This window comes from Hyla sarda, chromosome 10 (assembly GCF_029499605.1).
Source record: "Hyla sarda isolate aHylSar1 chromosome 10, aHylSar1.hap1, whole genome shotgun sequence".
Classification (NCBI taxonomy): domain Eukaryota; kingdom Metazoa; phylum Chordata; class Amphibia; order Anura; family Hylidae; genus Hyla; species Hyla sarda.
In genome coordinates this window covers 139079572-139092857 of record NC_079198.1, presented here as the reverse complement: position 1 = coordinate 139092857, position 13286 = coordinate 139079572, and the positions used below count along the sequence as shown (strand labels likewise).

General features: G+C 43.0%; 1 long non-coding RNA gene across 4 annotated transcripts in view; it reads left to right on the top strand.

The window, feature by feature from the left end:
* Positions 1–13286, top strand: part of LOC130293532 (uncharacterized) — a 196082-nt gene that overhangs the window by 3282 nt on the left and 179514 nt on the right. The gene's annotated exons all lie outside the window — the stretch shown is intronic.

Genomic DNA, 13286 nt, shown 5'->3' with positions numbered 1-13286 from the left:
ACTGTAATCACTTATATGTTCTGTCCTGGTAATAATATCATTTATTGTTTGGCTGTATTATTCAGGCATTAATATATGACAGTGTTTCCCAACCAGGGTGCCTCCAGATGTAGCAAAACTACAACTCCCAGCATGCCTGGACAGCCTTTGGCTGTCCAGGCATGCTGAGAGTTGTAGTTTTGCAACACCTGAAGGCACCCTGATTGGGAAACACTGATATAAGGGCATCATTGGCTATAACTGCACTGTAATCACTTATATGCTTTGTTGTGTTAATGATAGCAGTTATGATGTGATGGTATTATTCAAGCATTATGTGGGGGCATTACTGGATATAACTGCACTGTAATAACTTCTTCTATGGTCTTGGTAATGATAGCGTTTGTGTGTGTCTATAGTATTAAGGCATTAATAGGGGCATCGTTGGATATAACTGCACTGTAATCACTTATATGCTTTGTTGTGGTAATGATAGCTTGTCAGTATAGGAGGTCCTCCTAATCGCTGGTAATTTCCTCAATTTATAACAATTTCTCAACCTACCGTTTTACCATCCGGTTTGGCTCCCTTTTGCGCGGAGTTCCCCTTTAAGTACGATCGCTCCTTCCACATAAAGATAGGTGACCTCTTTATTTATTAGGTGCAGAGTAAATTGCGCAAGTAACAAGAGCCGAAATATACAACCCCCTAATAGGTTTATTACGGCACATGCCGAACGTTCTATAGTATTGCAGACCCCCGGGGGCAGAGATCATATTGTGCAACCAATTCTGCGGCCGTCCGCTTTCTTTTAATGCTGCCCACAAGAGAGGATGGCGGCGGCCGCTGCTGCGGGGGCTGCGTCTTATCCGCTCGTTCGCTCTTATTTACAGGCCCTTTCTCTATTATTGCACGTCAAGGAAAAATGGCTTAAGTGACGATGGATAAAGGTTATGCTACTTGTGTATTGATCTGCGGGGGGAGGGGAGGGGGGGGGGGTGTCCCCGGGGAGCCGTATAACGTACGCGCCAGATCTGTGATTATAAAGCGGCATCTTCAGAGCTGTCAGGGACACAAGAAGTATCCGGCGTGACACTTAGGCAATTAGGTCCTACGCAGGAGTCCCCCCTGTACGGGAGAGCAGCTCCCCCTCTATGTTACTATGTTACACTCATTGGATACAAATTGCTTACATGGTAATCCCTTCAATTTCTTTACAATAAATAAGTCACTGGGAGAAAAAAAAAATGGCGCGGCGCAGGGGAATCCTGATTAATTTATGGGTTGCAAACAGGACAGGAAGCGGTGATTTATCTCGTGCTGGCAGCAGGACCTATATATCATCGATCAGTTCTGGGTAGGACACATTAGTAGAGCGCATCAGCCGACAACTCGCAGGAGCCAAATAGAGTCTCGTTTTACTGTAGGGAATTACGGTAAAGCTGTGTTACCCAACCGGCTTCAAAACTACAACTCCCAGCATGCCCGGACAGATTTGGCAGGAGTATAAATTGGGGCAGGGGTATACACTGTGCTACAGGAAAGTCTGGTATATCAGAGCTGGGAAAAGGATTCTTTACAGTTAATGCAGTTACACTTAAAGGGGTTATCCAGGAAAAAACTTTTTTTTATATATATCAACTGGCTCCAGAAAGTTAAATAGATTTGTAAATTACTTCTATTAAAAAAAAATCTTAATCCTTTCAGTACTTATGAGCTGCTGAAGTTGAGTTGTTCTTTTCTGTCTAAGTGCTCTCTGATGACACATGTCCCAGGAACTGTCCAGAGTAGAATTAAATCCCCATAGAAAGCCTCTTCTACTCTGTACAGTTCCCGAGACAAGCAGAGATGTCAGCAGAGAGCACTGTTGTCAGACAGAAAAGACAACTCAACTTCAGCAGCTGATAATTATTGGAAGGATAAAGATTTTTTTGAATAGAAGTAATTTACAAATCTGTTTAACTTTGTTGGAGCTAGTTGATATTATAAAAAAGTTTTTTTTCCCCCTGGAATACCCCTTTAAGGAACAAAAAGAGGTAAGGTGATTTAGCAGGATTCTTTATTGTGATTGGTATTGAGATCATTGTGGCAGGGCTATACACTGTGTAACAGCAAAGCCTGGTATATCAGAACCGTGGACAGGATTCTTTACAGTAAATGCAGTTTCAAGGAACAATAGGAGGTTAGAGAAACCTTGTCAGGATTCCTTATTGTGACTGGGCTGTTACGGTAGATTCACTATACACTGTAAAGCCTGGTATATCAGAACTGTGGAAAGGATTCTTTACAGTAAAAACACTACAAGGAACATTAGGAGGTTAGAGGAGATTGGGCAGGATTCTTTATTGTAAGAGGTCATTGCGGTTGGGGCTGTTATGATACAAGTGCTATAAACTGTGTTACAGCGAAGTGTGGTATATCAGAACTGTGGAGAGGATTCTTTACAGTAAATGCAGTTTCACACAAGCAACAATAGGAGGTGAGGAGACTAGGCAGGAGTCTTATTGCGGCTGTATTAGCGCTATGCACAGTGCTTCAGCAAATTCTCACATATATCAGAGCTGTGGAAAGGATTCTCTACAGTAAAAGCAGTTTCACACAAGGGGCAACAGGAGGTTAGAGGAGCCTCAGCAGGATTCTTTATTGTAAGGGATCTCTGTGGCTGGGCTGTTACGATGAGGGCACTATACACTGTACTACAGCACAGTTTGGTATGTTAGAACTGTGGAAAGGATTCCTTACAGCTAATGAGTTACACTAAAGGAACAAAAGGAGGTGAGGTGATTTAGCAGGATTTTTTATTGTGAGAGATCACTGTGGCAGGGCTATACACTGTGTAACAGCAAAGTCTGGCACATAAGAACTGTGGAAAGGATTCTTTACAGTAAAAACACTTTCACACAAAGAACATTAGGAGGTTAGAGGAGATTGGCAGGATTCTTTATTGTAAGAGATCATTGTGGTTGGGGATGTTATGGTATGAGTGTTATACACTGTGTTACAGAGTAGTGTGGTATATCAGAACTATGTAGAGGATTCTTTACAGTAAATGCAGTTTCACACAAGGAACAATAGGAGGTGAGAAACTTGGCAGGATTCTTATTATGGCTGTTACAATGTTAGTGCTATACTTTGTGCTTCAGCAAAGTCTTATATATCAGAGGTGTGGAAGAATTCTTTACAGTAAATGCAGTTTCACACAAGGAACAGTAGGAGGTTAAAGAAGCCTTGGCAAGATTTTTTTATTGTTAGAGATCACTGTGGCAGGGCTATACACTGTGCTAAAGCGAAATCTGGTATATCAGAGCTGTGGGAAGGATTCTTTACAGTAAATGCAGTTTCACACAAGCAACAATAGAAGGGGAGGAGACTTGGCAGGAATCTTTATTGTAAAAGATAATTTGGCAGGGCTGTTACGGTACGAGTGCTATACAGTGTGCTACAGCACAATTTGTATATCAGAACTATGGAAAGAATTCTTCACAGTAAATGCACTTTCATACAATGAATAATAGGAGAATAGAGGAGCCTTGGCAGGATTCTTTATAGTAAGAGATCATTGTGGCGGGTCTATTACAATAAGAACGCTATGCACTGTGCTACATCGTAATTTGGTATATCAGAAGTGCGGAAAGGATTCTTTACAGTAAATGCAGTTTTACATAAGGGATAAAAGGAGGTAAGGGGAACCTTGGCAGGATTCTTTATTGTAAGGGATAATTGTGGCTGGGTTGTTATGAATCGAACGCTATACACTGTGTTAGAGCGAAGTTTGGTATATCAGAGCTTTACTTGCTACTTTTATCAAATAATTGATAAAGGAGGGGGGGGGGGGGGTGAGGTGCCTAAAACTTAACTTTTAATATCCAATAATAAGATACACCAAAATAAATCCAGTGCACAAAGGACGACAACCAAATCAAAATAAACATGGCTGATTAAAAACCAGTGGTGAATTGGTCGTATGCATATTAGTGGAAGTATCCAACAGTTTTCAAATCCCAACGTGTTTCTGCTAAAATTGGTTGGCTTCCTCAGGGGATAATAAAATGCAGTTGTATATTCTCATGGATATGTCAATCCTCCAGATAACTTGGAGTTACTATAATACTAATAAATGTGCCAAATCATAGACAGCAACTCTCAAGTTAAACAGAATTGCAGCAATACGCATATATTTCTTAGAGATAGTACAGTGACCCCCCCCCCCCCGACCTACGATGGCCCCGACATACGATCATTTCAACATACGATGGCCTCTCAGAGGCAGCATCAACATACGATGCTTTTGTATGTCGGGGCCATCGCATAAACGGCTATCCTCCAGCGCAGACTGCTTCAGCTGCCACCGGATAGCCGTTTACGGTGCCCCGTGTGGTCCGCTGACGATCACTTACCTTTCCTCGGGGCTCCGGAGCGTCCTCTTCGGGATCCCCTGCATCGTCGGCGCTCTCCATCGTCGTCTTCACGTCACTGCGCACAACATCCCGTCATCCAATAGGAGCGGCGTGTGTAGCGACGTGATGGCGGCGACGGAGAGCGAGGATGCCGGGGAAGCAGAGGCCTTGCCGGAGCGTCGGGGACACCCCGGGGACGCGGCGACAGCGATGGAAGGCGACATCCAGAGCAGCGGTGACGGTCCGGAGCGGCAAGGACACGTGTGTATAACCTCCAATACCAGTGGTCTTCAACCTGCGGACCTCCAGATGTTGCAAAACTACAACTCACAGCATGCCCGGACAGCCGTTTGCTGTCCGGGCATGCTGGGAGTTGTAGTTTTGCAACATCTGGAGGTCCGCAGGTTGTAGACCACTGTCCTATACTTTACATTGCACGGATCCCTCAACATACGATGGTTTCAACAAACGATGGTCCATTTGGAACAGATTACCATTGTATGTTGAGGGACCGCTGTGTATATGTGGTCAGAAGTGGGGTACCCTTGGGGTATGGCAGCCCCTATCTATACCCCTCATATGGCAGTGATGATGACCTCCGGTACCTATAAATAAAAAACACAAAAGAATATAGGACTATAAATCACACATATCTCTGGATTCCTTCCTATAGATGTAGTGGATCTTGTCAAACTCACGGCCATAGGAGATCCAATACCTGTAAAAGAAAATGCCCGATCACTTTGATTGTTCCAAGGTACCTAGGGAAAAAGAAGCTGCCGCACACAATGCCGCTTGGCGGCTTACTCACAATTACACTGCCGGTCAGAAAGTCTCCTCAGTGCAGCACTTAGTGGTGGCGAGCTTTATGTTATCAGCTACTCAGCGCTCACACTCGTGGAGGCGGAGTCTGACGTCATATCGTGCCGCCGGTCCACTACGTCAGCATGTCATGCCCCGCTGTAACGTCGCTGCGGTGCGAAGGGATTTCGCTGTATGTAGTGCGATAGTTCCGGCCGTATAACTGCGCATGCGCACATCCTGCGCATCATGTGATTGTCTGCGCATGCGCAAGTTAAGCGCAGAATGTGATTTAGGCTTTAGATGTCAAATCTTATGACCAATTAAAGGTAATGCTAAGTATAAATAACGGCAAAAAAAGTTGGTTAATCCCAATGCCACCGATTATGTTAAGAATGTAATATATATGATGTTATATCATAAAGTGTTAGGTAGGTAGGACTCTTAATGAAACCTACATACAGGGCTTGTAGGTATATGCTATGGCACTGGTTGATACCCGCAGATATCCCACCCTAATCAAAGGGATGCAAAATGTTCAGCTACGGTAGGTATCAGAGCCAGTGGCATTCATATTGTCCCGCTCCGCGCTCCGGCCGCGAGCGCATTGTTCCCTTACCCCCGGCTGACGGCATTGCGGGATGCGCCTGCATGCAAATCCCAGCCTGTCACACACCTCTCTCCTCTGCTGCCTCCGCTATGTCTCAGCTCCGGCGTGTGCGTCCCCGTCCCTTAGGGCGTGCAAGCGCCGGAGCTCAAAAATTTAAAGGGCCAGTACACCCATAATTATTGTGTACACCGGACACCATTCTATAAATCCCTGCACCTCCCACACTTCCCTTCTGGATCTTCAGTGCCCCTAGTCTGAGATTAAGCGACCCCTATAGCCTGTTAGCCTTACCCGTGTATCCTGACCTTCCGCTACATTATTAGACTCCGCACCTTTGCCGCCTGCCTTGACCTTCTGCTACGTTTGACTTCGCTACTGCCTCTTCCTTCGGTACCTCGCCTCGCCCAGTTACCCGTGTGGTCGAGCCGTGTCCGGGGTAGTGACCTGGGTGTCACCTGCAGCAGCAAGCCCATCCTACCCTGCAGCGGGCTCTGGTGAAGACAAGCGGCACGTTAGACTCCGCTCCCCGATACGGTCCGAGTCATCAGCCACACAGGTAGAGGATCCACTTCCAGCTCCGTTACACACATACAGAGTCCAACACACCGTACTAATAGAACACCTCATTAAACCTCTATAAACCCCATTTAGAGTTCGGATTATCCCTTGACATATCAACCTGGGTACATGTTATAGGGGATCATATTCACCCTCAGACTGAGGTCCTATTGGGGGTTATACGTTAACATACAAGCCGTGAGCATCTGCATAAGAAAAGTTAATATACTAAAATGATGTAAAGAACCCCAGGGAGTCTTTAACCCCTTAAGGACACATGACGTACTGGAACGTCATGTGTCCACTGCCGATCTATAATGCGGGGCCACAGCATGGGGCCCGGCCTCTAACAACGGCTGGGACCCGTGGCTAATAGCGCGTGGCATTGATCGCCGCGCACTATTAACCCTTTAGACGCCGCGTCTAAAGTGAAACTGAAACAATGCCGGTTAGCTCAGTGGGCTGTTCGAGATAGCCGTGGCGAAATCGCGGCATCCCGAACAGCTTACAGGACAGCAGGAGGATCCCTACCTGCCTCCTCGCTGTCCGATCGCCGAATGACTGCTCAGTGCCTGAGATCCAGACATGAGCAGTCAAGCGGCAGAATCATCGATCACTGGTTTCTTATGATAAACCAGTGATCAATGTGAAAGATCAGTGTATTCAGTGTTATAGGCCCCTATGGGATAACAATGATCAGTGTAAGAGATCAGTGTGTGCAGTGCTATAGGTCCCTATGGGATAACAATGATCAGTGTGTGCAGTGTTATAGGTCCCTATGGGATAACAATGATCAATGTAAAAGATCAGTGTGTGCAGTGTTATAGGTCCCTATGGGATAACAATGATCAGTGTGTGCAGTGTTATAGGTCCCTATGGGATCTATAACACTGCAAAAAAAAAGTTAAAAAAAAAAGTGAATAAATATCATTTAACCCCTTCCCTATTAAAAGTTTGAATCACCCCCCTTTTCCCATAAAAAAAAAAAAAACACAGTGTAAATAAAAATAAACACATATGGTATTGCCGCGTGCGGAAATGTCCGAATTATAAAACTACATCGTTAATTAAACCGCACGGTCAATGGTGTACGCGCAAAAAAATTCCAAAGTCCAAAATAGTGCATTTTTGGTCACTTTTTATATCATGAAAAAATTTATAAAAAGCGATCAATAAGTCCTATCAATGCAATGGTACCTATCAATGGTACCGTTAAAAACTTCAGATCATGGCACAAAAAATTAGCCCTCATACCGCCCCATACACGGAAAAATAAAAAAGTTATAGGGGTCAGAAATGACAATTTTAAACGTATTAATTTTCCTGCATGTAGTTATGATTTTTTCCAGAAGTACGACAAAATCAAACCTATATAAGTAGGGGATCATTTTAACCGTATGGACCTACAGAATAAATATCAGGTGTCATTTTTACCGAAAAATGTACTACATAGAAACGGAAGCCCCCAAAAATTACAAAATGGCGTTTTTTTTTTTCAATTTTGTGTCACAATGATTTTTTTTTCCGTTTCACCGTAGATTTTTGGGCATAATGACTGACGTCATTACAAAATAGAATTAGTGGCACAAAAAATAAGCCATAATATGGATTTTTAGGTGCAAAATTGAAAGAGTTATGATTTTTTAAAGGCAAGGAGCAAAAAACGAAAATGCAAAAACGGAAAAAACCCCGGTCCTTAAGAGGTTAAAGGTATAAAAATATAAAAACATGGGGGGTAAGAAGTGACACATCACTTGGAAATTAAGATGACACTATATGAAGCGATGCGACTCCCCTAAGGGATAACTATTTGTAATTATTTGTTTGTTTATATCAGAGCTTTAGAAAGGATTCTTTACAGTAAAGCACTTTCACACACGGAGCAATAGAAGGTGAGGAGACTTGGCAGGATTCTTTAATGTAAGAGATCATTGTGGCTAGGCTGTCACAATATGAGCACTATATGCTGTGGCTACAGAGCAATTTGTTGTATCAGAACTGTGAAAAGTATTCTTTACAGTAAAAGGCAGTTTCACACAAGGGACAATAGGAGGTTAAAGGAGCCTTGGCAGGATTCTTTATTGTTAGAGATCATTGTGGCAGGGGAATACACTGTGCTATAGCGAATATACGAGCACTATTCATTGCATTACAGCTCAATTTGGTATATCAGAACTGTGGAACTGGAAGTAGCCAATCACATTATGGGACAATTAATGATAAAAAAAAGACTTGTCTGGATTCTTTACTGTTAGAGCCCATACACAGTCTAACAGGATCAAGAGGGAGTTAAAGGAACCCTGTCAGGATTCTTTACGGCAAAAGCTTATTCACAGAAGGGTCAATGGAATGGGGAAGGGGGAGGAGTCCAACCAGGATTATTTACTGTAAGAGACCATTCACACAAATGCCAATAGGGTGATTAAAGAGACCTTGCCAGGATTCTTCTATTTAAAAGTTTTTTCACAAAAAGGCCAATAGTGGGTATAAAGAACCCTGATTCTTTATATTAAGAGGTAATTTACACTTTACAGGGGCAATAAGTGGTATAAGGAGACCTGTCTGGGTTGTTTACTGTTAAAAGCAGCACTGCCTGAATTCTTTACTGTTAGAGCCCATACACACACGGGCCAATAGGAGGTTAATGAAGATCTGCCAGGATTCTCTACTGCAACAGCTTAGTCACAGAAAAGCCAAACGGGGTGTGTGTGTGTGGCCTTGCCCATGTTGCAGTGCACCCTGAGACATTACATCACTAGTCCGCTGTTGAAAGGGCGCGTGTCTGTGCTTCAATGGGTAGAGCGACTGGTGGGTGGGAGGGCGATCATTCACCACAGGGGTGCAGGGAATTGTAGTTTCAAGCACAGCACAGCATGCAAGGGAGCCTAGCTGTGCTGCATTGGGTGGGAGTGGCTGATGTGTTGGAGGGAGATAAGTCACCTCCCACCTTGAAACAACTGTAGTTGTAGGAAGGGAACACAAGCAGGAAATATCCAGCTTACATGAACAAGCCAAGGACACAGGACACGGCCATTTACCACCAACACAAGCACAGATCCTTAGTAAGCATGTCCATTACTGCATGACAGGTAGTAAGTAAATTCACCTTATGTTGGAGAACCCCTTTAATAGCCTCATTGATATTTTAAGGCATGTAAGTGCGTGTATATCTGCGCTCATACTCCATACTGAATAAGCTGACATTTTTTTACTATTTTGTTTCTATTTTTGTATTATTTGCATCACATTAACACTTCTATCCAATCTGGGAATTTTTCCATAACTCCACGACATTTTCTTCTTGACTTTGCATTGTTAACGTTGAGGGGTGCACAAAAAGAAGTGAGGCTCAATAAAAGGGGGCGCTGGGGTTCTGTTTTAAGTTTTCTGGACCTTTCCTTTGCTTTGATCCATCTAAGTGTGAGACCTGCGAGACTCAGATAGTTGAGCGCCAACTCGGAAGAAACTTTCTATTTTGCAAACCAGCAGGGAACGTTGGCAAAAAATAATGACAAGCAATAAACTTCGGGAACCCTCCGTGTGCGGCTCCTCGTGTGAGTGACTCTGAGAGTTTCCTTTTTTTATAGATTCCATGCCTTTCAAATATGCAGGAAATTGGCACAAACACATATTTCATGGGGGAAGAGAAAAATTATAAATCTGATGCTTTTAGACAGCCGGGCTTGTCATGAATGTATCAGGGGCCGGTGACTGCTATGATATAGTTGTGCTCACTTTCAAAATGAAAGACGGCTCGCAAAGTCTAAATCAAATCCAACGTAGCGGGCTTCCAAAATGCGCCAGGGAGAACAATGCTTCAGATACAGGATTCTGAGCTCTTAAAGGGACGGGCTGTGCGGGAAATATAGATCGGGCTCTGAGATTTGTGCATCCGTCCATTGCCTGCAGTCAGAAGGGACAAATTCTTTGGAAAGAAACCTCCCCCTATCTTCACTTCTCAACAACATAACAACTTATAGGGGTGCTCCGCCACTAGACATCTTATCCCCATCCAAAAGACCCAAGCGGCGGGTCCCCAGCGATCAGACTAGGGGCAGAGTACCCCTTTAAGTTGTTATGTTGTTGACAAGTCTCTGCTGCGACACCTCAGATATCCGGAGTACGAAGAAAACTTCGCTTGTTGCCAGATGACTGATGCGGGGCGGAGGCTTGTGACATCACAGCCATGCCCCCTCAGTGCAAGTCTATGGGAGGGAGCGTGGCCGTGATGTCACGAGACTCCGCCGCTGCACACGATGCTCTAAACGAATGTCGGGTGCAGCAGGAAGATCGCAGGGGTACTTTGGATAGGGATAAGATGTCTAGGGGCGGAGTACCCCTTTAACCCCTAGATGACATAGGGTGTACAGGTACATCCTTGCCATCTGGGACTTAACGCGCAAGGGCATACCTGTACGCCCTGGTTAGTTAAATGTCAATGAAGCAAGTGCAGGAGTTGCACTTGCCTCATAGATAGTGAGGGACGACTACTATCAGTAGCCGTGACCTCACCGTAAATGATGGGCAGTGGGCCGGAATTGATAACAGCATCTAAAGGGTAGTGGCTGCTGCCCATCATTAACCCTTTAGATGCTGTGATCAATGCCGATCACGGCATCTAAATTTGCGAATAAAATTGTCAGTAACTCAGTGGTGCTTATCAGACCCCCATGACATAATCGCAGGGGTCCAATAAGCTAAAATGGCAGCGGAGGATACCCTTATCTGCCTCTAGCTGCCTGATCAACGCTCTAATCAAGCAGTCTGGCCGAGGAAGGATGTATCAGTGGAGCACCAATCTCATGGTATAATGCTATGGTATAGTACAATATTGGACAGGGAATGCAATCTAATCATTGCATGTAAAAGTTTTCTATGAAGTTTCAAAAATTGTAAAATTTAAAAATTAAAACAAAATGTTTTTTTTAATTATAATATAAAGGACCCTCATCTAATAAAAAATAAAATCACCCTCCATTTTGAAAAAAATGTATTAAAATAAATAATAAACATTTTTGGTATCGCCGCATGCGTAATTGCCCAAACTATTACGTTATAATGTTTGGGATCCTGCAAGATAAATTAAATAGACTTTAAAAAAAAAAAAAAAAAAAACAATATTCAAATGTGAAAAATGCAGATTATCATTTCATACAAAAATTTTTTAAAAATTTTTTAAAATTATATAAAGGACCCTCCACTAATAAAAAGTAAAATCACTCTCCATATTGCAAAAAAATAAATAAACATATTTGGTATTACCGCATGCGTAATTGTCCAAACTATTAAGTTATAATATTTAGGATCCCACAAGATAAATGGCAAAAAAAACATTCAAATGTCAAAAATGCAGATTATCAAAGAATAGAAAACAATTTATAAAATGTAATCAAAAAGTCCAATCACAAACAAAAATGGTAAAAATAAAAACTACAGATCACGGTATAAACAATGAGCCCTCATACAGCCCCCATAGGAAAAAATTATCAAAGTTATAGGGGTCAGAATAGGACAATTTTAAAGGGGTACTCCAGTGGAAAACAAGTGTTTTCATATCAGCTGGTGCCAGAAAATTATACAGATTTGTAAATTACTTCTTTTTAAAAAAACTTCATCCTTCCAGTACTTATCAGCTGCTGTATGCTTCAAAGGAAGTTGTGTAGTTCTTTCCAGTCTGACCACAGTGCTCTCTGCTGCTACCACTGTCCATGTCAGGAACTGTCCAGATAGTGGCTGCAAACTGTGGCTGTCCAGATGTTGCAAAACTAATGTAGACCCCTGGTCTATCTTATGGAAACCTAAGGGTGCATTTCCAAGCGGATTTTGCAGAACTTCCAGACCCCGCTTAGACTACATTGCCTTCAATGGTGACGGCACATTTCCGTGCGGTCCTAGTGCAGATGGATTTTGGGGCGGAGATTCCTTAGTGTAAATGGGCCCCAAAAGTGTGCCTTGAATTTTTTATAATCAGCACTTTTCCCTATCTGTGTTGGCTTTGGCTCCGAGTTGGGAAAAGATACATACAGGCATTTAAATGGGCACTCTCATTGAAACAGCTTTTTGCTATTGTAATCTTTCTAATGTACTTTGTTTAAAATGAAAACATGAGGTTTTCTATGTTTTATTTGTGTTTTAAAAAGCTGCCACTAGGTGTCTCCCTACTTGTCCGGAGCAGATTTCCCCCCATCTCTTGCACAGACTTTGGGCTCCTGCTGGCCTGGCAGAAGTCCAAAATCAGGAAATGCTGAGGGGTGTGTGTGCAGTCTTATCCAATCATAGCTCATCTCACACTGAACTGCTCTGGGCTGTGTGTAGAGAGTGAGGGAGGAAGTTCAGATGATGTCACGCCTGCTGGGGAACGCCCCTTCCCAGTCTGTGAATCTGACTGAGACTGAGCCGAAAATACAGAGCAATGTCAAGGTAGAAAACTAAAATAATAATAAAAATAAAGGCAGGGGGTGGTTTATCATGATGGGGGCAGTGACCTGGGGGGGATTATAACATTTAACACGATCATGACAGGGACTTTTTAAATGTCATATAACATAGAAGCGCCTCCTGGGGGATCTTCTAGAATTGCACATGTTTACTCTCGACAGGCCGTTCTTCACTGTGGTCTAGTAAATGACTGATAAAGTTTCCTCCGGCAATGAAATAGTTAAGGTGTTTTGCAGGTATTATCACTGTGCATTGCCTTTGGGTCCGTGTAATATTTTCTCTTGTCTGCTTGCTACTTGGGTTTTTGGATTTCAATTGGCAAAGCTATTAAACATATCTTAACCTTATAAAATAAACATTTTAAAGCAGAAATCTACTCTACGCATCATAAAATATAAATGTGTGTGTTGTTCCAACTACTGCAAAATCCTGTGGTGGCTGTTTTCAGAAAATCCCCTCATTTTTCACATTCACAAACTTAATTCCTTGGCTTAATTTATGAC